The 24,259-nt window shown below is 50.2% G+C and overlaps 1 pseudogene; it reads left to right on the top strand.

Moving 5' to 3' along the window:
• The first annotated feature begins 11,685 nt into the window (after window positions 1–11,685).
• Window positions 11,686–12,991, top strand: LOC146861971 (18S ribosomal RNA; annotated as a pseudogene).
• Window positions 12,992–24,259: the final 11,268 nt, after the last annotated feature.

Genomic DNA, 24,259 nt, shown 5'->3' on the forward strand with positions numbered 1-24,259 from the left:
CAGATCAGTTGACTGGGGGTGAGTGCTTGCAATGTTCAACACTCCGTCCATCATTTCCTTTGGTTTTGCAGCTGTATGGGAACCCAGAGGAACAGGTACATGCTTAAATGGGAAATGTTTGCCAAAGTAACTTGTTCCCTCCTTGTCCACAGGCCATTTCATGAGTGAAGTGTTGTCATTGGAGTGTAGTGAACTGAATTATTTAGCTAGGTGCAGGGTGTTGTTTGAGGATGTCAGAAATGTCTACGCATTGAAATGAAACTGTAAGCACCTTACTTCCAGTGGCTAGTAGGAACTGTGCCACTAGTTTAAGTGGAAACATACAAGCTAGGTTGCATTGAGGGAAATGTAAAGTCCAAGTAAAATCTCTAAAATGATAGATTTGTCTGATGCTGCCATGTCAAGTGCATGTACAGCCTGTATTTTGGAATTTGTGTATCTTCATGTGTTAAGCAGGGCATGGTACCACATATGGGCTAAGGTATTCCTGTGCTGCCAGTCTAAATTACCCAGCCTCTAAATCAGCCAACTGTATCCCATTAAAACACACACTTGCTTATACATCACCCTAAACCATTCTGTCATAGACACACTGCAGCCCTCCCTCACTGCCCTTAGTCACTGTATGTGGTGCACACCAAATTATCTGTTTTTTTGATGGTTAGGCATGATGAAATTTTAGCTGTGCGTGAAATTATGCGCAAATAATGTACAGATTGTTTTGCCTTTAGTAGGTCGTCATGAGCTGGTCTAATCTTGAGTGGTTCTCACTACATGAAATGTGTCCTAATCCTGGCTTTGATGATGTTTGTTCCTTGGACTGGAAAATTGAGGAGAAGGAAAATGTTGAGGCTACTCCACAGATGACTGCATATTAGTTTTTCTGAAATGTTTGTAAATAATCTGTACTGACTGTTCTAGGAAAGCATGTGAGAGATGGCAAAAAATTGTCACTGAAGTACAGACAACTAAATTCACTCAAATCATCTTTTGCTGTATTTTTACTATTTTGTTCTCATTCATACAGGTCAGCAGCCATCAGAAGCAGGATTTGTGGAAGGCCGTCGCAAAGAAGGTGCAGACTGTGGCGGTCTTAAGAGGTGTAGCCTGCATTGACGGAAGAGGTGGGAGGACCTCCGATGCTGGACCAGGAAGTCAGCAGAAGTTTAGCCCGGCCAGGCCTGCCAACAAGGCAACCTTGTGCACCGCACCCTGACCCCTCTACTGGCCCACATCCCTGTGGTGGCCTGCCCGGAGTTTGATGGGCCATTGAGGGCCCAATAGCAGTATCAAGGAGGTGAGTCACTGTAAGTAGCTAACCTTTTGAATTTGCAACAATGTTGTTTGACATCAACATGGCGGTTGTCAAATATCCAACGCAGATGAGGATTTCTGGAGCTATAAGTTTTTCAGACGGTGTCTGAGGCTGTGTTTGGTGTATTTTTTGTGCTAATGGTTTTTACTAGATTCCTCATCACAAGCCAAGTACTATTTTGAGCAGACACGTGGCTGTATGCAAAAAAAGAGGTACCTCGATATTCTCCATGTTATGAGGGGCAATTGTAGCAAACATGCCGCATTTGAGGATTGGGTCAGGTGTGATGCTCCATCACAAATGGTAATATAGGCCCTATTCCTGCTGACATGGCATATTAAGCACTTATGAGACAGTTCATGTTTCAGACTTTACATGGGCAAGTTGGTACAATGAAAATATGACCATGAACATCTGCACCAAAAGGACTGGAAACGTGCAAAATGTCATCATTTCTTATCTAAAATGTGTTTCAATAGCAAAACACAATTCATTTTGTGTAGATAGTAGCAGATTGTCATGAAACCTCAATCCTTCCCTAATGTGCATCTGAACAATTTTGTGTCAACCAGCATGAATGTTCAAGCCAGACGGTATTAATTGAAACAAACAGGAATTTTCCCACATTGGTGACAGATTTAAACAAACCCCAAATTATATTTACATGTCCTTAGTTATGTCCAGATGACAAAGCAATGATTCTGAGAAAAGTGATATATAAAAGTACAGTTGTAGATGGAAAGTTCCATCACATAGATGTCGGTATAGCCCATCTTGATGAGTCAAGATCAAGCCCAAAACATGTCTCTTTAAGATATGTGGAAATGTTTGTGCTCTTTACCGGAGTGGTTTAGGAATGTTTCCAGGCCTATGTATTTACTAATACTGTCAAAGCCATATGTCATGCAGAGAAATAAAAGTGGATAAGAGAAAAAAGGCACAAATGATATATAAGTTTGCTTGGGGATTTTCTACACTGTGAGCAAATGGTTCATGTCATGAGATACTGATTATTAAGAAGCCAGGTTTGAGTGCCTTGAAGGTGGTGTACCATGTAGACTTGACAAATGTTTGTGAGCAAAGTTCATGTTCAAATCTCTTTACCCAGATACCCTTAAACTGTTGCATCTGTCTTTACAGCATCATCTGGGCAAGGCGAAGGTGACAGAGCTCAAGTCAACAAGAGAAGAAGCTGGGCACTCTGCTGTTAATGCAGACATGACTGACACTGAGGGAGCCAGTGCCAGTGAGGATGAAGGGACTGAGCGACTCAACATCATCTTTAGACACCTCCACAGATGACCATTCCCTAGTGGTGGCGGACCCTACTGCTACACAGGCATCGTCGTTCACCAATCACATTTCCATCTCCACCCTCCGTCTTCCCCTATTGGCCGTTGCGGCTCCTTTAAAAAGGGTGGCATCCCCTTTGCTGGACACACCTTTCCCACATATCTGTCTCATAGGCTGCACTTAATGAGGAGGCTATTTATCTGTTGCGGACTATGGCTATAGGCCTGACGGCATTACTGAATGCCATCCAGGGCCTTAGTGGTCAGAAGACACAGATGCTGACTTACCAGGATGACATTCACACTTCCATGTCTGACCTAAAGCTGTCATTCCACGGTCTGGCCTCCTCCTTCACTGCAGACTCCCACCCACCCCAACTTTGTGCCCCAAATCCCACCCCTTCCCCATTTAAAATCTCTCTTCCCAGCCCTATCCAGAACACCCGCATACCTTTACATGCACCCACTCGGACACACAAAAGCTGCACATTGTCACATAAGCACAAACATGGCATGGACACCACACACCCCACAACCAACACAACCACAAGCATACCCACATACACCACACCTACCATAATACAAACATACACACTCACCACCATCACACCCATAGACACCACCCCCACCACAACACAAACATCCACACCCATCACTAGCAAATCCACATGTACCGCACTCACCACAACACAGACAGCTACATACACCACCACCACACCCACAGACACCACCTCCTACAGCACCACAGACATTCCCACTCACCATAACCATACCCACAGAGACCACACCCACCACAAAGCAAACACCCACAGTCGCACACAGCACCTCCACAGCAGATACATTTTCACACACACACGTAATGTACACAAATGCACACACTCACCCACACAACAGAAACCCATTAAAAAACAAACCATAACATGCACCACATACACCAGACCCTCAGGTACTACACCATCAACAGAGAAATGCACAACAGAGAGTGCCACTCCCTCTACCTCCCAACCCCAAGTCCCTCCTGAAAACCCTTCCCTTTTACTGAAAGAAAGTTATGATGTTTGCCCTGGCCCTGACCCCTTCCTCATCCCAGACCACCCCTCACAAATGCAAGTTGACCCCACACAAAGGTCTTGCCACTCTTCCACCATCCAACCCACCCCTCCCAAATCCAATCCCACCTCACCCAAATCCAAACCTACCACACCAAAATCCAACCCACCTCTCCTAATTCCAAACACTCCCCTCCCAAACCCAAACTCACCTCCCCCCCACAAGTCAGATTATTGAGGTGCCTGCTCTCTGTCCCATAGATGCCCCTTTCAGAGGAAGTAAAATGTTGGCAGTGTAAATAGGTGGCAAGTTATTGCAGAATATATGAGAGAGTCATTGTGTACTTATAAATATAATTTGAATTGAGAATATTTTTGTCCTGGACATTTTTTGGGATTGTTTTAAAAAAAAAAAATGTTTATTGGGATTTTGCACAAAGCAACAAATAAACAAAAAGAGAAAAAAACAGAGACATATTTCAAGTGACATTATCTGCATGCAACAGTCAAGTGAAGATACCGCGCAGCACTATTCTGAAATGAGAAGACAGTACAGGGGAAATTGGGGAAGTCCTACCCACTGAATGACAAAGGGCTCCCTATAATCTACGCTTTACTGAGAGGGCATAAATTGGGGGGGGGCTGCTCAGATAGTATCGAGGAGTAGGGGATGGTACTAGGCGGGGTCTCTGTCCGGGAGGTCAACAGTCGTGGGAAGTGGGGCGTTGTCAGGGTCAGCAGTAGTCAGGGGATTTCATCTCGTCATATACAGTGCCCAAAAGTTTTTCGGCCTATTGCGATGTGGCATCAGTTCGCTATAATTTTCTGTTTGGGTGCAGCAGAACATCATGTCCCTGGACCACTGTGCTAACGTGGGTGTAGGGCCGCAAAGCCAGCAGAGCGCAACACATCTCATAGGCAGTAAAAATGCCATGTCCACTAGTCGTCGGTGTGCCTTGGGAAGAGGCCTGGAATACCCCAGTAGGGCCAGGAACGGATCAATAGTCAGTGTCAAGTCCGTGATGCGATTAATTTCAGCGAATATGTCTCCACAGAAGCGGGCAACCCCCGGGCACACCCAGGCCATGTGATAGAAATCCGCAATTTGCTCCCCACAACGTTCACACCGAGGCTCCTCACGCAACCCATAGCAATGTAATCGCTCCGTGGTGTAATAGACTCTGTTTAAGAATTTAAAATGCACCAGTCTGTGAAGTTCATTAAGCGAGATTCGTTTAGTGCTCGTACAACAGTAGAGCCACTTTTCATCTGTCAGGCCCTTCTGCAGGTCTCGCTGCCATGCCAGTCGTGGTTTGGTGTAGCCATCTCCCTTAGTAGTTAAAACAATGCAATACAGTCTGGACACTAGTTTAGCAGGATTATTGTGCTTTGATAACTGCAGTGAGTGCCAAGAATTCAGGGGGTTCCTCCATATCCTCCCCTAGGATGTCACGGAGAGCATGTCTAAGTCTGTGGTATTGGAATTGTGCAAGGGGAGTCGACCCTGCCTCGTCGCCAGATTCATCGTCCCATGTGCGGGCTGTACCGTTCGTGAAGAGGTCTCCCACGGTGCGTATGTTTAGTGTCTGCAATGCAGTGGTAACCCCCCTGTCTTTGCATGGAGCAAGCCAGTGGCACCAATCAAGGGGGGCCAGCGGAGAATATAGTGTATTTCCGGCCTGAGCGTCTAATAAAGAATGGCAAGCGTGTGCGACCGATTTGATAGAGTCCATTATGCCCGTGCGTATGTCATGGGGCACGAACAGCAAAGCGGGGAGAGGCCTGGGGGCGGCAACTATGGTTTCAATCTGTATGTGTGGGATGTCAGGAGTGCCATGTATCCAATAATATGCATGAGAACACTGGGCTGATCTATAATATAATTCCAAGTCAGGGGCTCCCAGGCTCCCCATCTCATAAGGCAGTGTCAATATTTTCCAAGCTACACGCACCTGCTTGCCCGCCCACGCCAGGCGCACCATTAGGGATTGGAGGTGCTGAAAGAATATCCTGGACAAGACCATGGGTATGTTCGTAAACAGGAAGAGGAAGCACGGCAGGACTATCATTTTCTTAATAGAGACTCTGCCCATCAGCGACAAGGGGAGACGCACCCATCTATCAACATCGTCTTCCAACTTGGAGACAGCCACTCCATAATTCTCCCTTAGAACAACCTCCGAGTCAGTGTGCAGCTTGATCCCCAAGTATCGCACTGCCTCTGTGGTCCACTGGAGAGGGTATTCCGGTTCAAAGCAAGCCGTAACCGGGGTAAGTGGGAACATGATGGATTTGCTCCAATTGACCCTTATGCCGGACAGGGAATCATAGTGGACAACCTCGCGCAAGACTGGAGAGAGGTTGGTCTCAGGGTCTCTAACATATAGAAGCGTATCGTCCGCATATGTGGAGACAATTAAACGGTTGTTCGGGAAGCAGATGCCTCTCTGACCATGATACTCACGGAGGGCGCAGGCCCGGGGTTCCGCCATAAGTGCGTACAGGATTGGTGATAGGGGGCAACCCTGTCTCGTGCCCCTGCAAACTTGTATGGGGTCAGTGACCAGGGAGCCAATACGAATACGCGCTCTGGGAGCGGAGTATAGTGCCACAAGGAGTTGCAGGAAAACCTCGCCCACCTCCATGCAGCCAAGGATATGTCTCATGAAGGGCCACTTGACCGAGTCAAAGGCCTTTTCCATGTCCAAAAAGACCGCGATAGCCAGAACGTTAGGTCGTGTGTGCTGTAGGGCAGCAAAAACAGTTCGCAGATTATACGTTAGGTATCGACTAGGCACGAATCCAGCCTGCTCCTGTGCCAGCAGGGTTGGAACCTGCGGGACTAAACGATTAGCGAGTAGTTTTGCAAAAATCTTCGCTCATGAGGGACAAAGGTCGGTATGAAGCGCATTCCTCCGGTGGTTTCCCTGGCTTGGGGATTGCCACAAGAATCGCCTCTTGCATAGTCGGGGGCATCGTTCCTGAGGTGCATATGTCCTCAAACAACGTAAGCAAGTGTGGCAGTAATAGATCCAGGTATGCCTTATAAAAGCCGACAATGAGACCATCGCTTTATGGTGCGCTCCCCGCCCTCATATCGGAGAGGGCTAAAATTATCTCATCCTGCTCGATCGGCCGCATTAGGATCTCACGGTGCCAATTGGATAGCCACGGGAGCTTTATATGAGTCAAATAGTCCAGTATATAATCATCAGGGCTGCAGCTGCAAGAGGAGTAGAGTTCCTCATAGTATTTCTGGAATTGTTCCGCTACTTGGGTCTCAGATAACGGGGGATCCCCCGCTTGTGGTCTGATGTCTGGTATTGCCGTTCTGTCCCTGCGTTGCCAAAAGAGTTGTGGAAGAACCGTCCCTGGTCGTTCGCCCTCCCCATAAGATTGGAATATGGCGTATTTGCCAAGATGCTTTATTTCCGCATTCACCTCCTCATGAAAATCCCTGAGTGTCTGCACCAATTCTAGGACGAGGTCGTCGTTCTGGGTGTCCCTACAAGCTGCTTCTGGATCTTTTAACTTACGTTCCAAAGCAGACAACCTATTCCGAATCGCCTTAAGAACCCCCGCATGTTTAGAAATTGTGCCCCCCTGATATACACCTTAAAAGCTTCCCAAATAGTTTGGAAGGAGTCCACTGATCCCACATTAGTCTCAAAGAATGTTTCAATGGCCGTAGCAATCTCTTCCTTAAAAATGGTGTCAAGGAGAGCGTAGGGCGGAAGCGCCACAGGAAGGGAGCAATGCGCCTCTTGTTGGATTTGTGAGTGTCAATAGCAATGGCGAGTGATCAGAGTAGGTGCGTGGCAGGATCGTGCCAGAGAGAATGTGCTGCGATAAGTGTCTCGAAACAAACCAGTAGTCAATTCTGCTGTGAATGTTATGGTACGCGGAATAATGTGTGTACCCACCCTGGCCCACATGGCGGTGGCGCCACACATCGCACATGTCCAACCTTAACAAGGATGTCTCCATCTCCCTAGCAGAGGCTGAGGGGCATCTATCTGGTCCGTCAGACCTATCTAAGGCCGGGTTCCTGACAAAATTAAAATCCTCTCCCCATAAGATCTGTTCCTGGGCATAAGGTTGCGTCAGTGTTGTCAAGTTAACATAGAAATCCGGATGATCATAATTGGGACCGTAAACATTTAAAATAACCAGTTCCAATCCCTTCCCGAGGCACTTAGAGGGAACAAATCTACCCTCCCTGTCAGCTTCCAGAGGCGTCAGCTTAAACGATGATTTTGGGTTAACCCACATCAGTACCGCCCTAGCATGAGTAGTATAGCCAGCAGCATGTACATTGCCAAGCAGCCCCTTAGCATGTAAAATGGGGCTATCCGAGTGAAGGTGTGTCTCTTGTAGGGGGGCCACGTCAATCTTATGTCTGTATAGATAGTTAAAAAAAGTTCGGACCTCCCTATAGTCGTTAAGACCGCTTACATTACAAGTAAGCAGGACTATCGATTCAGATGAGGTGTCAGGGCTAGTCATCGGTGTATCTGTCATTTTACAGTATGCAACTAGTAGTTCTCAATGTCGATCTCGTCAGGGCTACATAGCAGTAGTGTTGGGTACCATGTACTGTCACGTCAGGGAATATATCTATGAACAGGGTCTGTATACCTCACCCCCGCCCCCCAACAGGCTCAACTCAAAGGGGCCTATCCCTTGGAACTCCCAACCGCAAACAGTGCAGTGCATGAAAACAATCTGTAAAGTGAAACAGTGCAGCAATCCACAGTGTAAATCTCCCCCAACCCCCTCCCACGCCTGCCCAACCCCAACTGAGCTGTGACCCACCCACACCCTGCATACCCCAACTCTGCAGAGGCAAGCCATCACCCACCCAACCTTCACTAAGAAGGAAATCAAATGTGAGGGAGTCCCACCCATCTCTCCCATGAAACACCTGCCAACAAAAAGTAGAACAGCGGTTAACGCAGTGGGGCGGATGTTGGCCAGGTACACTAACTGAGCCAACCCCCGCTCAAACACCGCATGTAAGTACCAATCCTACAACAGCTTATCTGTGTTTAGTTAAGTGCAAGGAGCGTGCAGAACAACTCTGTTTCAGGAAAGCAAGATATCAGCAGGGAGGCAAGTCCCCAATGAAAAGGCTGATGTCAGGCCACACACTGCGAGTAGCCAGAGGGGCATGTTAAGAAGAAACACCAAATTGGAGAAAATAACGTATACTAGGGTAACCTATGGTCATGATCATCCCAATTGCCACATGGCTCCAGTGGGCCTTTAGGGAGTACTGCAACCAGACAAGAAACCATTGGCTATAAGAGCAGGATAAAAGCATTACAAACAAAGGAGATATCACCAGGCACTCAGTCATTGTCATCCATAGTTCCGACGTCAGCATCCGGTGCTGGGGATGCTTGTTGAGTGTTTGAACGCTTGTTGGCCCGCTCCCATTCTAGGAAGGCCTTCTGAAGGGATTGCGAGTCTTGGTATATACGCGGCTTCCCGTTGAAGAGGACTTTCAATCTGGCGGGATCCAACATAGCATATTCGTTGTGGTGGTCCCGCAGTTTACGTTTCATTAAGGTGAACTGCCGCCGCGCCTCCTGTACCTTTTGGGTGAAGTCGGGGAACAGAGAGATGTCCGATCCTTCATACCGCAGGGGACCCGGCTCCCTTGCCTTCCGCAGCGCAGCATCCCTATCCCGATAATTCAAGAGTTTTGCGAGGATGGGGCGGGGCGGGGCGGGGCTCCTGGCTGGGGTCGAGGGCCAAGCGACCGGTGCGCCCTCTCAACCGCAAATAGATGAGAGAAGGTTTCTGCACCTAGGAGGGAGGTAAGAAGGCACTCCACGAATTGCTCCATGTTTCCTGTGGCAGTGGACTCTGCCAGGCCCGTGATGCACAGATTAATGCGACGCGACCGGGCCTCAAGATCCTCAGCCTTGTCTCGTAGGGCCTCGAGGGCGCGTTCCATCTGCTTCCACGTGTCTCCCGCGTCTGTCTGGGCCTCCTCCACCTCGGTTATGCGGCGCTCCGCCATGTCAGGGCGCTCAGAGTGTTTGTCGACGCGCTCGGAGACCCGGTCCATTCTGTAAGCCAGCGAGTCTGTATTGGTGTCAATAGCAGTCAGGCCCCGTTGCATGGAGACAATGATCCGTTTAATGTCTCCAACCGGGTCATCCGTCGAAGTGTCTGTTTCTGACGGGGAGGGCCCCCCCTCTACCCCCTCCTCATTGCGCCTGGATTTGCGGTGTTCGAATTTGGAGCTTAGGCTGGTTCCTATCAACCTTCCCCATGTCGTCAAGAGGAGCAGGTAAGTACTTGCCGCAGCAGAGATACCAGGGTCCCCAAGGCACAAGGGAAGCTCTCCACACCGTTTCCAGGTGCCCAGGCCCGAAGTGAGGGGAGCAGCACAGCGTCCTAGTGTCTCCTGAGGCAAAGGTGACAGAGGGCAGCCTGTGGGGGGAGAGCACTCCCCGAGTCAGCAGCAGCCACAAGGGGCCCAGAGCCAGTATTGTCCGCCTATTATGCCCCAGTCTGCCCAATCAGCGTTATTTCTAGGCTACAGAAGTGCCCCCAGGTGGGCAGTAGGTGAGGGGAGTCACCAGGAAGGCCCCGAATCTGCCTCAAAGCCAGGGGAGCGACCCGCATCAAAGCGCGAGGGTCACGTACCTTCCTGCAGGTATTCCAAGCTGGGAGTCAATATGGCCGCTCCACCACCTCCGGAGGCAACTACAAGCCAGGAAGTCCCAGATCGAGCAGAGCCAGGTCTCAGGGAGTTCCAGCGGGCAGTGAGGAGCCGCCGCGGCCCCCCGCTGTGTGCCCCTTTGAAGCGCCACCGCTGCTGCCACAGATGAAGTCACAGCCGCAGTGGCGCCCAGCGTGGCGTCAGGGAGCGCGGCCCAGGGGACAGGAGCACCGGGCAGCTCCAAACTCCAGCCCGGAGAAGTGCAGGCCGCACCACGCCATGACCGGCAGGCCCGCACAGGTCTCTGGATATGGGTGCTCGGGCGCAGGCAGGCGCTAATTTCAGGATCGCCTACGTCCAGGGGACCAGCCCTTAGTTCAGGCAAGTTGCTGCTGTAGGATTTTGCACGGATCTTGAAGGTATAGTGGTGGCGTAGAGCGAAGCTCTAGCGGGATGCGGCCATCTCTCAGCCGGGCAAGCTCCGCCCCCCATTTTTTTGGATTGTTACCAATTGTTTTCTGATGATATTTCTGCTAATGTGTGTGCCATGCATTCATTCATTTGTGACAGTGACAAGCAGAGGTTGTATATTTGATATGTTTTTTAAAATACCTGCATTAGTGTTGTTCTTTTGTGATGAACATGTTAATTTTTGTGCAAGCATTCCTCATCTTACTGGACACTTATATAAAATGTATATGTGTTTCTATTATTGTACCTGGATAATGCTAGTTTTAGCCTTTCTCCAGATTACTAGGGACAGGGTACTCTGAACCCCCTTGTGGTTCAGTGCTTTCTTAGTCGGGTGCTGCCTGGGCTGGCCTGCCTCGTCCCCCAGGGGCTTGGGTCCAGGCCTGCCTCCCAGCCTTGCCTGGGGGGCCTTTCCTCTGAGCCAGCCTTTCCGAGAGTAGCTAGGGACACAACGCCAATATCCCAGCGCAGTGTGGCCTGCCCGGGGAGGGTTAGGCCAGTGCTCTATTCTCTGATCGATTGGCCACGCTTGGTCTGGTTTGAGATGGACTGCTTAGCCGGCCTCGGCTGTTGTTTCAAGCAAAGAGCTTCCATCCTGCTAGGGACCGTGCAACTTTAGGGCCTGCAATTTGTGGGGACCCTACCCAGCAAAGCATAGGCTTAGCAGCATTAGCAGGTTGCGCCCCCCCAGTGTTCTGACCACAGTGAAAGGGGGATGGCTGGTGAAGGCCCCAGATGCAGCCTGACAGTCAGGGCCCCGTGCACCATGCCGTTGTCATCTTCTGCCTAGCAGATTTCCGCAGCAGCTCCGGCTGATTTCCGACTGTGTCTCACTCAGGCTGCACCTTGGCCTGCCTCTCCCTTCCGTAGAGATGGATGGACCTGCTGGTGCCTGTATGACTGCACCTGTCCACCCAGCAAACTACCCCAGGTGGGTGGGCTTCCCCAGCAGTCTCCTGAAGATGGAGAAGGTTGGTCAAGGACTCTTTAATTGGAATGAGTACGCTTGAAATCCTTTACCAAGGATTCTTTGGAGGGCAAGTCTAGTGCTAAAAGCAGCAGTAATTCCAGCTCCAATGGTGCATATGAAAGTTGCTGCAGTTAAAAAGCTTATAGATAGATGTTGGGATCGAGCTGGCGGTCCGGCGCAAGGAGAGATACCGCCTGTCCCGGCCCCTGCCTCTCAGTGCCCCCTTGATGCTGGTTACTGAGTGTCCTGGGGGTGCGAAGCATTTACCTAGAAAAAACTAGAGTGTTCAAAGCAGGCCATCCATCTCAATACTTCAGATCGGAAAAATGGAATGGCCGGGGGCATTCATATTGTGCTGCTAGAGAAGAAATTCTTAGGCAGGCAGGAGATGAACCAAAATGAAAGCATTTGCCAAAAATGTTTTCATTAATCAAGAATGAAAGTCAGAGGTTCAAAGACGATCAGATACTATCATAGTTCTGACCATAAATGATGACAACTAGCAATCCAGTGGCATAATTCCAATGACCCATTGTGCAGCTTCCTGGAAATCAAAGTCTTTGGGATTCGAGGGGAGTATGGTTGCAAATCTGAAACTTAGAGAAATTGATGGAAGGGCACCAACAGGAGTGGAGCGTGCAGCTTAATTTGACTCAACACTGGAAATTTTGCCCGTACAGTGAAATGATTGACAAATTAATAGCTCCTTCTGGAATCTCTGGGTGGTGGTGGATGGCCATTCTTAGTTGGTGGAGTGATTTGTCTGGTTAATTCTCATAAAGAATGAGACCACTCCATGCTAACTAGTTATGCGACCCCCAGCGGTCGGCATTGATCTTCTTAGAAGAACAAGTGCCGTTTACCCACACAAGATTGAGCAGTAACAGGTTTGTAATGCCCTTAGATGTCTGGGGTTGCACAAGCACTACACTGGACGGATCAGCACATGTCTACTCTATGCCAACAGGTGCAGGTAACCTGCTGAACCCTGTTCGTGATAGAGACTGGGGATTGCAATTATTTCCCATGAGCAAGGAATTCCCAGTAGGCGTTGGTTATAAGCTCGTGTTGATTAAGTCCCTGCCCTTTGGATACACTGCCCGTTGCAACCACTGATTGGCCCTGGCAGAGTGCAGAGAAGATGATCAAATTTGTTTATCTAGAGGAAGTGAAAGTCGTAACAAGGTTTCAGTAGGTGAATCTGTGGAAGGATCATTAATGGCGGAGCGGCCTGAAACCCTCTGCCGGCCTCCCAGGCGGAACACGCACCTGCCCTTGCATGCCCCGGCTGGTGGATCGGTTTGTGGCCGATGAGTTACTTGGGCCAGGACCGGGCATCGGGTTGGGCTCCTCCACCAGGGGAGGAGCTCACCGAGGTACCTGTGTCTGACTGGTGGATGGGGGCGTTCCCACCCACACTGGCCCTTCCCAGGGTAGCAGGGATGTAAAGCCCTCCTGAGAGGAAATCCACGCTCACCCAGCATGAAACCGAATCGCAGTGCCTCCCCAGACTGGCACAATTTCGGAAGGCCTGAATGAGAAGGAGCTGGGACCACCAGAGATCCCCGGCTCTTCTCAGAGAGGGTGTGTTGGAGAGGGAACCTCCTAGCTCTTCCCTTCCAGTGCCACTGAGCAGGGCAAGGGGTGGGCCAACCCCAGCCCATCGGCACAGCTCATACCACCACCTAAGCCTGGAATGAGCCTGGTGGTAGATGGCTGATGTGCAGGTGGGGCAATTCGCCCTAGTTGCCACCTGCCTGGTTTGTCCTGGTTCTGTGTGGTTGAGATAAGGGTTTGAAGACTTGCGTGGTCCCTCATGGTCCTCTAGGAAGGGCCAGTGGTAGGGCTACCCCTCTGCTGCTCTGGGAGCCCTCCTTGCCTGTGGGGAAGGTAAGCTCATGGCTGAGCACCTGGAAACCCTCCGTCCATGGATACCTGCAGACCCTCTCCACCACACCTGGGGGGGTGGGTCCTTCTGCCACCAGGCTGGCAGGAAGAATGAAGAGGGGGAATGTGGGCATGTGGGAGGCTACCAAGGACATGGATGGGGGCCCCATCCCTTGCAGGGTAACCAGATGATGTGACTGGGATCCCCCTACTCCCGCATTAGTTGCTGGGAGGCAAGTAGCCTAGGGAAGGAGCCTCCTGAGCACTGTCCTCAGAGTGCATGGCCACTCTTGTCATCATCGGGCTCCTTGGATCTGTTACTCCCGGATCATCTGGTCACTGGGTTGTCCTGGGACATCTAGTCATGATGCTGTCTGACCAGATGGCCTGACGGGCTGGGCGGCCAGATGGCCTGGCTAACTCCAACATTTGTCCCACCCTAGGGTTCTGTAAACCCCACTTTGTGGGGACTTAATTGTAGGAAAGAATGATCTTTCTGACCTAGTTACCCCCACTTTTTGCCTGGTGTCAGTGTGTTTTGACTATAGTTCACTGGGAGCCTGATAACTAGGGTCCCAGTGGCAGTGCTCTCACCTCCTAATTAACTGGTAAGTACTTTGCACATCCCACAAATGGAACACTGGTGTACCCCTGTAAGTCTCTAGCACATTGGCAACAATACACCAAGGGTCTCCCACGGCCTTGAGATGCAAAACTACATAATGGCTTCTCCGAACCTGCTCATGTTTGGTAGCAAACATGTTGGAATCATGCAACTACACCGATTCCAGTGCTAGTTGCATGATACCTCTTTAGAAGACCCCACCACACCTACATGTGTAGCCTTGCAGGGTCTGCCTGCTAGCTCCTGCTGACCGCAGACTCTGTTCTGCCCCCCTGCCTATGAGCCTAACTCAGGCAGGGGAAGGCAGAACAAAGGATGACCTGTAGAGGAGAGGTGTGACCTCCTCTCCTTTAGAATTAAGTAGGGTGAGGGTACTTGAAAGTGCCTCAAGACTGCATTGAAGGGCATATTTAGCGCCCTGCTTGTGTAAACCAGTTTCCAGCATTACAGGATCACTTGTCTCCTGCTCTTTTGTGCAAACTACACAAAAAACAGTGGAGTGATTTCCCCCCTACACGTGCCCAGAGCTACTCCAGGTGGCCCCTTGATTCTGCCATCTTGAATCTTGGCATCTGGGAGAATGTGACTGGTTAGGTCCTCAGAGTAGCGTCATTGACAACTTCTGACAGGTGGGTCACCACAGAAGATGCCCTTCTCCTTTGTAGGGTTACTTAAGGGGGTCCTCTGATGCTGGGTCCTTAGACTCGTACGGACTACATCTTGAAGAACCAACTGGGTTTTGTGTTAAGGTCGTCTGCAGACTTTTCTGCTGTTAGACACTGGACCTCTGCTGCTGGATTGATCAAGGGACCAAGACAAGACTGCTTCCGGTAGGAAGAGTCCTACTGCAACTTTGTCCAAGTTTCTGAAACTCCATGACCATGCATCTCCAGAGTCTTTCACAACTCTGAATGCATCATAAGCAAGAAGGAATCTCCCTTGGAGTGAAGGAATCACAACGCTGCATCCGCAGGCAACTCAAGATTGGCAACCAGTTTTCTGATCCTTCTGTCACACATACACCTCTTGGCTTGGCAACACAAGTGGTAGTTTATTGGCTTCCCAGAGGCCTGACCAGTCTTCCCTGCAAAGTGGGAGAGTGTAATCCCTCTCAGTTTACTGGAACTGCATCCCTGTTCACTGCATCTGCCTGAAGATTTGCAAGCTCCAAGAAGCCCCAGCCTCAAGCATTGCACACCTCAGAGAGTGTTGTCCTCCCTGCATCCCTTGTGGCGTGATCTTCCATATTCTGTTTGCTGCTGAGGGTCCCTTGCAACTCCCTGTGCCTGGAGCCAGAGGGTCCTCCTGGGGTCTCCATCAATTCCTGCTGGGTCTCCTGCGTGCTGAGGGCTGGACCTGACTTACCCTTGTGTTGTTAGTCCCAAAGACCTTTCTGGTCTGCAACCAAGCATTGTTTACTGCAACCCGGATGTTGCATTTGCCAAGGCTTTTTGGTGGTCATGGAGGCCACTGGCCCTCCTGAATTCCTCGACCTTCATGGGACAGCTCATAGATGGCTCCTTTGCTCCTGCATCATCGCCTGGGCTCCACAGCTGCTTCATCAAGACCTTCAAACTACAGAATGGGCATCCGACAAGGGTTGCACCTGCTCCTCCTGGACACCTCCGAGGGGTTTGGACTCTGTCTCCTCTGCTTTCAGGTACGCCTTGTCCAGAATCCACATTTGGGTCCCACCAGCGTGGTCCAGGAGACACTGTAGGTGCTGGACTTCCAAGACATCCACGAGTCGTTTTGACACCAGTTTGCACCTATGCATCTGGGCTCCGTGGTGTAAGTATTGTAGTTCTGTAGTGGGTAGTGTCCTTAAATAGTAAAATTCTAACCTTGACTTCCCAGTGTTATGCTATGGACGTTTGACCCGGTGTGTCACCTCTGCACCGGGGCACCTTGGGGACTCTAGGGGCCCGATTCACAGAACAAACTTAAGACTAAATCCTAAACTTAGTACCAATCTGGTATTCACAGAATGCACCTAGTACTGCTGGTATTCACAGAATGAACTTACTACTTTAGCGATTCACAAAATGAACTTAGGACTTTTGCTATTCACAGAATCCATTTACGACCACTAAACTTACGTCCACACCCGGGCCGGATTTTCCGCCCTCGGAGCGGAGTTTCCGGGCCCGGAGCGGGAAGTCCGCATGCGGGCCGGAAAGTCCAATTCGAGGGCGGAATACCCGCTCCCGGGCCGGAAACTCCGAACTCGGGCCGGAAATTCCGAATTCGGGCCGGAACATCAGAATTGGGACCAGACTACATTACTGTTGGCATTGATCATTTGAGCCAAGGGGAAACACCTGTTCAAGTCCCTACCATCCCCCACCATGCATCAGCTGACGCACTCCAGCCAATCCCAGCCAACAGCTCCAGTTAGCCATCATGTTGCTAGTGCCTACCATCCCCCACCATGATCCAGCTGAAGCCAATTAACACAGATTGACCAGCAGCAAAAAACATTTAAAAGCAGCACACAGTGAAGGAACCGGTTTGGCCACACGCAGTTTGTATTTCCAAGCAGAGACCGGCCAAGAAAATGGAGCTCATGAAGAGAAAGAGGAACTTTACAGCAGAGGAGACCACCATGCTTGTGGAGTTCATAGTCAGGCACCACAAACGCCTCTATGGACTCTCACCCTACTGCACCAGTGGGAGCCAGAAGGCAGCCCTGTGGCAGCAATTAGCCACTGCTGTCACAGCATTGGGGGAGGACAGGCGCACTGTCCAGGACTTTAAAAAAAAATGGCAGGATGAGCGGCTGAGGGTAAAGGATAAATACTCCAGGATGGAATTACAACGGATCCTCCCAGCCGCACACTCTGGACCACGCATCCGCCTCACCACACAGGAGGAGGACATCCTGACGACCATACACCCCCACTTGGTCCATGGGCTGCCTGTCAGTGACGTCCGCTACGTGGTACCAGGTAAGTGGGATGAAAAGTGAAAGTGCATGAATAGAAGGTCTGTGTTGCACTGTCAGTGTGAATAAGGAAGTAGTCCAAAGTGTATTAATTAATCCGTAAGTCAGAGACTCCTGTGTCACCCTCTGTATGTAGCACTACAAGTCCCACAATCCTTAGGGATGGAAATGGCAAATCCCTCCTCCACTTCTGAAAACATGGCCACTGTCCAGTTGCATTAATACACCAGCCTGCTAAGTAGCAATTGACAAATAACAGCAGAGATGCGCCAGTAACAATGCCACACCCAATCCAACTCTTGTGCAACCGCGGATGCGTCACATTGACAATGCGGTGCACTGTGGCGCTGGGATAGACAGATGGGTGGCGCAACTGATGGCATTAGGGGGATGCTCTGCTGGAGTAGTGTCGCAAGTGTGACGCAACTCCAACTATGTCCATGGACCGCCTACACCTAACGCTCAGGGCAACTCATTACAGGTGCCTCAAGCTGGTTTAAGTTTGCATGGCAACACCCTATGAAAAGTGACTACGTGAAATGCCGTCGATTACAATGCATCACTTGTACGAGGCATAACCAAATAAACACACACCCTGCCTACATCACAGCTGATGCATGTTTAATGTTGCGCAGGCCCGCACACCGTGAGGCATCAACATAGATGCATAACATTGGGAATAAGTCTAAATGTGTCACCTGTATTACCCCACCGCTGTGTCACAGAAGTGACGCAACTGCGGTGTTAATGTATTACAAGGGGCGTGGAAACATGCCACTAAATCTCTAAGAAGTAAATCACCCCGTGCAAGCTGAAAGCACAAAGCAGAAGGTGAGAGAACCATCTGGTCCAAAAGTCAGACACCTATTCTGTTGTAAATTTCCCACCCTGCCACGCCACTACGACCCCAATGCACCACTGCTCCTACCTGCCCAGTCAGCAGCAGTACTGCAAAACACTGTTAGCATGCAGAAGAAATGGGGAAATCACAGAAATGTTCCACCAGCACATATTCCAGATGTTTAGTTTTCTCTCTTCTCACCCATTGACACATTCAGCCAGAGCACAGACAACTGCCGTAGCGGAGGTCCCTGCATCTACTGGGAGGCATCGCCACCGTACACCCTCACCGACTGGTAAGTCAAAGTGGCCAGGAGATGGTCAAAATGCATACATTGCCAGGAGTGACCGAGGGACATGTAGTGCCCACATATGAAAGTCAACCAGAGATGTACTAATAGCTGCATTACTATTGGAGTAGTCAATGGACATCCACCTTTAGATAATTATAATTGTGAACAGCTGAAGACAATATATTACATGTCTTGGCTCATCAAACCTTCGTAATTACGGAACATGACATGTTTTACAGCAACAGGCCCAGACCTGGGAATCCAATCCTGTTATCGAGTGCCACAACTACTCAAAAGGGTGTCCCCACTATGTTGTAATGGTCTCTGTAGACGTAATCAATCAAAGTAATTGACTGAAATATGGCAATGATGAACAAGTGAGATCCCAGGGTCATTAGTATTGACAATGCATACACTGTCCAACTTTGAATGTTTCCAATATAGATCAAATGCCCAGTCCACACAGCTGGTCATGTACTACTTACATTGTCTGGCCTCTGTGTTGCCCATCAACAAAACACGATAGTGGACCGCACATCAGGATCCGTAGACATGTCATTGTGATATAGGTTGCATCCAGGTAGTGGGCCCATTCGAAGTAATGTGGGAGCAATCATGATATTACGTATAACAAACTAATGCAACGCTGGTGCCCACAACTGCTTGTGCTCATCCTTTGTGCCAGAAATCTAGTGCATCACATGTGGCTGCCGGAATGTGAAGTAGCAAAACACACTTATCATTGTAGGTACAACGAGGTCCTCCCAGAATCAAAGACACATACTGACATCTGCTACAAGGTTGGCTGTGACATCTGTTCAGGGCCCACACACTGTTCCGGTGCTGGGCCAAGGGAGGGGAACCCAAGAATATATCAGGCTGACTGCTCAAGAAATGTGCCTTTCACGTCCGCCGTATGTTGCATGTGTATTACAACACTGTTGTCCTGCATCACAATATGCTCACATATGGCATTTGTACCCATGCAAGATCAGACCCTGGTGGCTAATGAAAGGATGACACAAAATGTATGCCAAGTGAGTGCAAAATGGACATTCAATAGTACCATGAGTCATATGAAGTGACCAAAACACAACCGGCTTGCAATTCAATGATAGGAAACACCACGATGAAAATAGCATGGCTGAGGCCAACACTGATGCCAGTAGTGTACCTTTGAGATGAATTTAGGGGCTGCTAAGGTGAATCTTCATGTAGTTACACCTGCTAAATGACTAGGCTGAAGAGCAACACGCTAATCCAGTGCAGGCAGAAGGCATCAAAGCCGCTCAGCCTATCCGCAATGTTACATTCTGCTTGCCTCCTCTCCTACTGTATTCACATGTATAGGTTAGTGTTTGACAAAAGAGGTTTGGATGTCTGCTGTACAAGACACCAATCGCCGTCAGCTAAGTAGTACCATGATCTGGGAAATAGAGTACGCAAAGAGAGGACACTCAGAGGACGGACGTAAGACATCTGTGTTCTCTCATACAAATATGTGTGACTTCATGCGTGGGGAAGCACAAATGAGCAACATCATGTCCCTGACAATTGTAAATCTCACACATGAAACCCTTTATGACTTGACAACAAACAACATGAGACTCTGGAAATATGTAAGTCTGAATGGCAAAGGTGATAGCAGTGTAATGGGGAGGAATCCGGGTCATTTATCCCTTCCTATCAGTAATCTTCTCATACATGTGTGTCTGTTGATGTGTCATCTGATTGATGTCACTGCTGTGTGGAGGGAACGGCTGGCAACTGCTGCATGTGAGCAGGTGCCCAAATGGAAAGTTCAGGAGCTAAACATGCTGCACATAGTTCTGGATTACCCACAAATGGTCATTGAGAATGACATGTTGGCTCAGAGCTACCATCTCTTGTTGCAAAATATAGACCTGTATGTCTTATCACAGATGGTGACCGGATTACACCCCAGCAGCATGCACCATCCCGGGGACTGCATGACATCCAACCCTCGCGCAGCCGTCCTTCAGGTAATTCTAGCATGAGGTGTCTGTTGATGTGTCATCTGATTGATGTCACTGCTGTGTGGAGGGAACGGCTGGCAACTGCTGCATGTGAGCAGGTGCCCAAATGTAACGTTCAGGAGCTAAACATGCTGCACATAGTTCTGGATTACCCACAAATGGTCATTGAGAATGACATGTTGGCTCAGAGCTACCATCTCTTGTTGCAAAATATAGACCTGTATGTCTCATCACAGATGCTGACCGGATTACACCCCAGCAGCGTGCACCATCCCGGGCACTCAATGACATCCTGGCTGCAGCTGTTCACCCCTCGCGCAGCCATCCTTCAGGTAATTCTAGCATGAGGTGTCTGTTGATGTGTCATCTGATTGATGTCACTGCTGTGTGGAGGGAACGGCTGGCAACTGCTGCATGTGAGCAGGTGCCTAAATGTAAAGTTCAGGAGCTAAACATGCTGCACATAGTTCTGGATTACCCACAAATGGTCATTGAGAATGACATGTTGGCTCAGAGCTACCATCTCTTGTTGCAAAATATAGACCTGTATGTCTTATCACAGATGCTGACCGGATTACACCCCAGCAGCATGCACCATCCCGGGGACTGTATGACATCCAACCCTCGTGCAGCCGTCCTCCAGGTAATTCTAGCATGAGGTGTCTGTTGATGTGTCATCTGATTGATGTCACTGCTGTGTGGAGGGAACGGCTGGCAACTGCTGCATGTGAGCAGGTGCCCAAATGTAAAGTTCAGGAGCTAAACATGCTGCACATAGTTCTGGATTACCCACAAATGGTTATTGAGAATGACATGTTGGCTCAGAGCTACCATCTCTTGTTGCAAAATATAGACCTGTATGTCTTATCACAGCTGCTGACCAGATTACACCCCAGCAGCATGCACCATCCCGGGGACTGTATGACATCCAACCCTCGCGCAGCCGTCCTTCAGGTAATTCTAGCATGAGGTGTCTGTTGATGTGTCATCTGATTGATGTCACTGCTGTGTGGAGGGAACGGCTGGCAACTGCTGCATGTGAGCAGGGGCCTAAATGTTAAGTTCAGGAGCTAAACATGCTGCACATAGTTCTGGATTACCCACAAATGGTCATTGAGAATGACATGTTGGCTCAGAGCTACCATCTCTTGTTGCAAAATATAGACCTGTATGTCTTATCACAGATGCTGACCGGATTACACCCCAGCAGCATGCACCATCCCGGGGACTGTATGACATCCAACCCTCGCGCAGCCGTCCTCCAGGTAATTCTAGCATGAGGTGTCTGTTGATGTGTCATCTGATTGATGTCACAGCTGTGTGGAGGGAACGGCTGGCAACTGCTGCATGTGAGCAGGTGCCCAAATGTAAAGTTCAGGAGCTAAACATGCTGCACATAGTTCTGGATTACCCACAAATGGTCATTGAGAATGACATGTTGGCTCAGAGCTACCATCTCTTGTTGCAAAATATAGACCTGTATGTCTTATCACAGCTGCTGACCGGATTACACCCCAGCAGCATGCACCATCCCGGGGACTGTATGACATCCAACCCTCGCGCAGCCGTCCTCCAGGTAATTCTAGCATGAGGTGTCTGTTGATGTGTCATCTGATTGATGTCACTGCTGTGTGGAGGGAACGGCTGGCAACTGCTGCATGTGAGCAGGTGCCCAAATGTAAAGTTCAGGAGCTAAACATGCTGCACATAGTTCTGGATTACCCACAAATGGTCATTGAGAATGACATGTTAGCTCAGAGCTACCATCTCTTGTTGCAAAATATAGACCTGTATGTCTTATCACAGCTGCTGACCGGATTACACCCCAGCAGCATGCACCATCCCGGGGACTGTATGACATCCAACCCTCGCGCAGCCGTCCTCCAGGTAATTCTAGCATGAGGTGTGTCACTGGCTTCGACTCCAAAGCCATGACAGAGATCCTGATTCCCCTGTGCATGTAATCAGCAGTTGTGTACAAAGTGAAATACAAATCAGGAGTGTCATGTGCCTGTCTGACAATTGGTGATGCAGATAATTGAGAATGTTGTCACTTCCCTCTACAGCTGATGGTTCAGGGACAGCTAGGCCCGTGAGGAGACAGGTCCAGCAGGTGACATTAGGGGGGAACACCAAGGGACAGAGAGTTGTGGCTGGAGCTGGTGAGTTTGCCTGTATCTGTGTAACACCTCAGTGCTATGGTGTGAGCTGTACTTTGTGGTGGTACCCTACACAGGTCACATGATCCTCATCTGTTGATGCAAAGTATAGTTGATACAAACCCTTGTTTTGCACCACATGTCATACCAGGTCAATCCCTAATACGGTTGCAACCTCTGTTCCAGGGGATGCTGATGACGAGGATGACAGGCCTATGACCAGTGCGGGCCGACGTGGAATCAGAGGGGAGAATCCCCTGATCCTCCAAGCTGTCATGTCGGCTGCAAGCACTGCTCAGGAGGAGGAGGAAGAATATCCTGAGGACCTCTGCTTGGTGGATGATGAGGACTACATGTCTGACGATGAAGATGCCAATGCGCGATATCGTGCCAGACTGGCTAAATCGGTCAGGGCATCAACTCCTCTGCCAAGCAACGTCCCTCCGCCTCCTCCCAGGCATACCATGGCCTGTCCCCAGACTCTAGCAAACCAGCCACAGCACACACGCATCACAACACAGACATCACTCCCTCACAGTCCTCACGTCCAGGAGCAACATGGTGGTTCCCCTACCCACTCTTCCCTAGACAGTGTATCCCTGCCAGCCTCTCCACCATCTGGGGGTAGTACCAGCCCTGTTGTGCTGCTGGAATCCCCTGGGCACCATTCACCTGCCCACAGGCTCCCACCTCCCACCCCACCCCCTGCCGTAGGACCTGCACATCCCATCCATGGCAGACAGCTGCAGAGAGGGCCTGCACCTGGCTGTGATGACCAGTGGGAGCAGGACTTCTTCCAACAGCAGAGCGATGTGAGGCAGGACATTAGTGCCATAGGGGCTACCCTGTCCACCATGTCGGACTCCCTGCAGGACATGGTCCACTTCCCTCAGGCGGTGGAGAGGCTGAGCCAAGTGTTGGATAGGATGGATAGGACTTGGCAGGACATGTCCAGAAATATGCGAGACATGCTATCCATCCAGAGGGAAGAGAGTGCAAGACACCATGCCTTGGCCATGAAGATGATGGAGGGCATTTTGAGAGTGAGCCAACCTTTCCCTTCACGGTCAACGCAGGGAGGGGAGCCATCATATCTGCCCACAGGACAGCACATCCCCACACCTGTACCAACTGAACACCAACACAGCAAAGGGAGACATCCACACCAGCGGGCTGAACTGGCACTCCCAACACCACCCCCTGTACAGTCACTCCTGCCACCTGCACAACCACCACCACCTGTACAGTCACTCCCGCCACCTGCACAACCACCACCCCCTGTACAGTCACTCCCGCCACCTGCACAACCACCACCACCTGTACAGTCACTCCCGCCACCTGCACAACCACCACCACCTGTACAGTCACTCCCGCCACCTGCACAACCACCACCACCACCACCTGTACAGTCACTCCCGCCACCTGCCCAACCACCACCACCTGTACAGTCACTCCCGCCACCTGCCCAACCACCACCACCTGTACAGTCACTCCCGCCACCTGCCCAACCACCACCACCTGTACAGTCACACCCGCCACCTGCACAACCACCACCACCTGTACAGTCACTCCCGCCACCTGCACAACCACCACCACCACCACCTGTACAGTCATCAAGTGTGCAAACACCATCTGCCACAGCACATGTGGATGACCCTGGACAGTCCCTTGGACAGTACCCACCTCCACGTAGGCGGCGAGCCAGACCTGAGCACTCAGAGCGGTCATCCCCCCCCAAATT

This window comes from Triturus cristatus, chromosome 2_2 (assembly GCF_964204655.1).
Source record: "Triturus cristatus chromosome 2_2, aTriCri1.1, whole genome shotgun sequence".
In the NCBI taxonomy this organism is placed as follows: domain Eukaryota; kingdom Metazoa; phylum Chordata; class Amphibia; order Caudata; family Salamandridae; genus Triturus; species Triturus cristatus.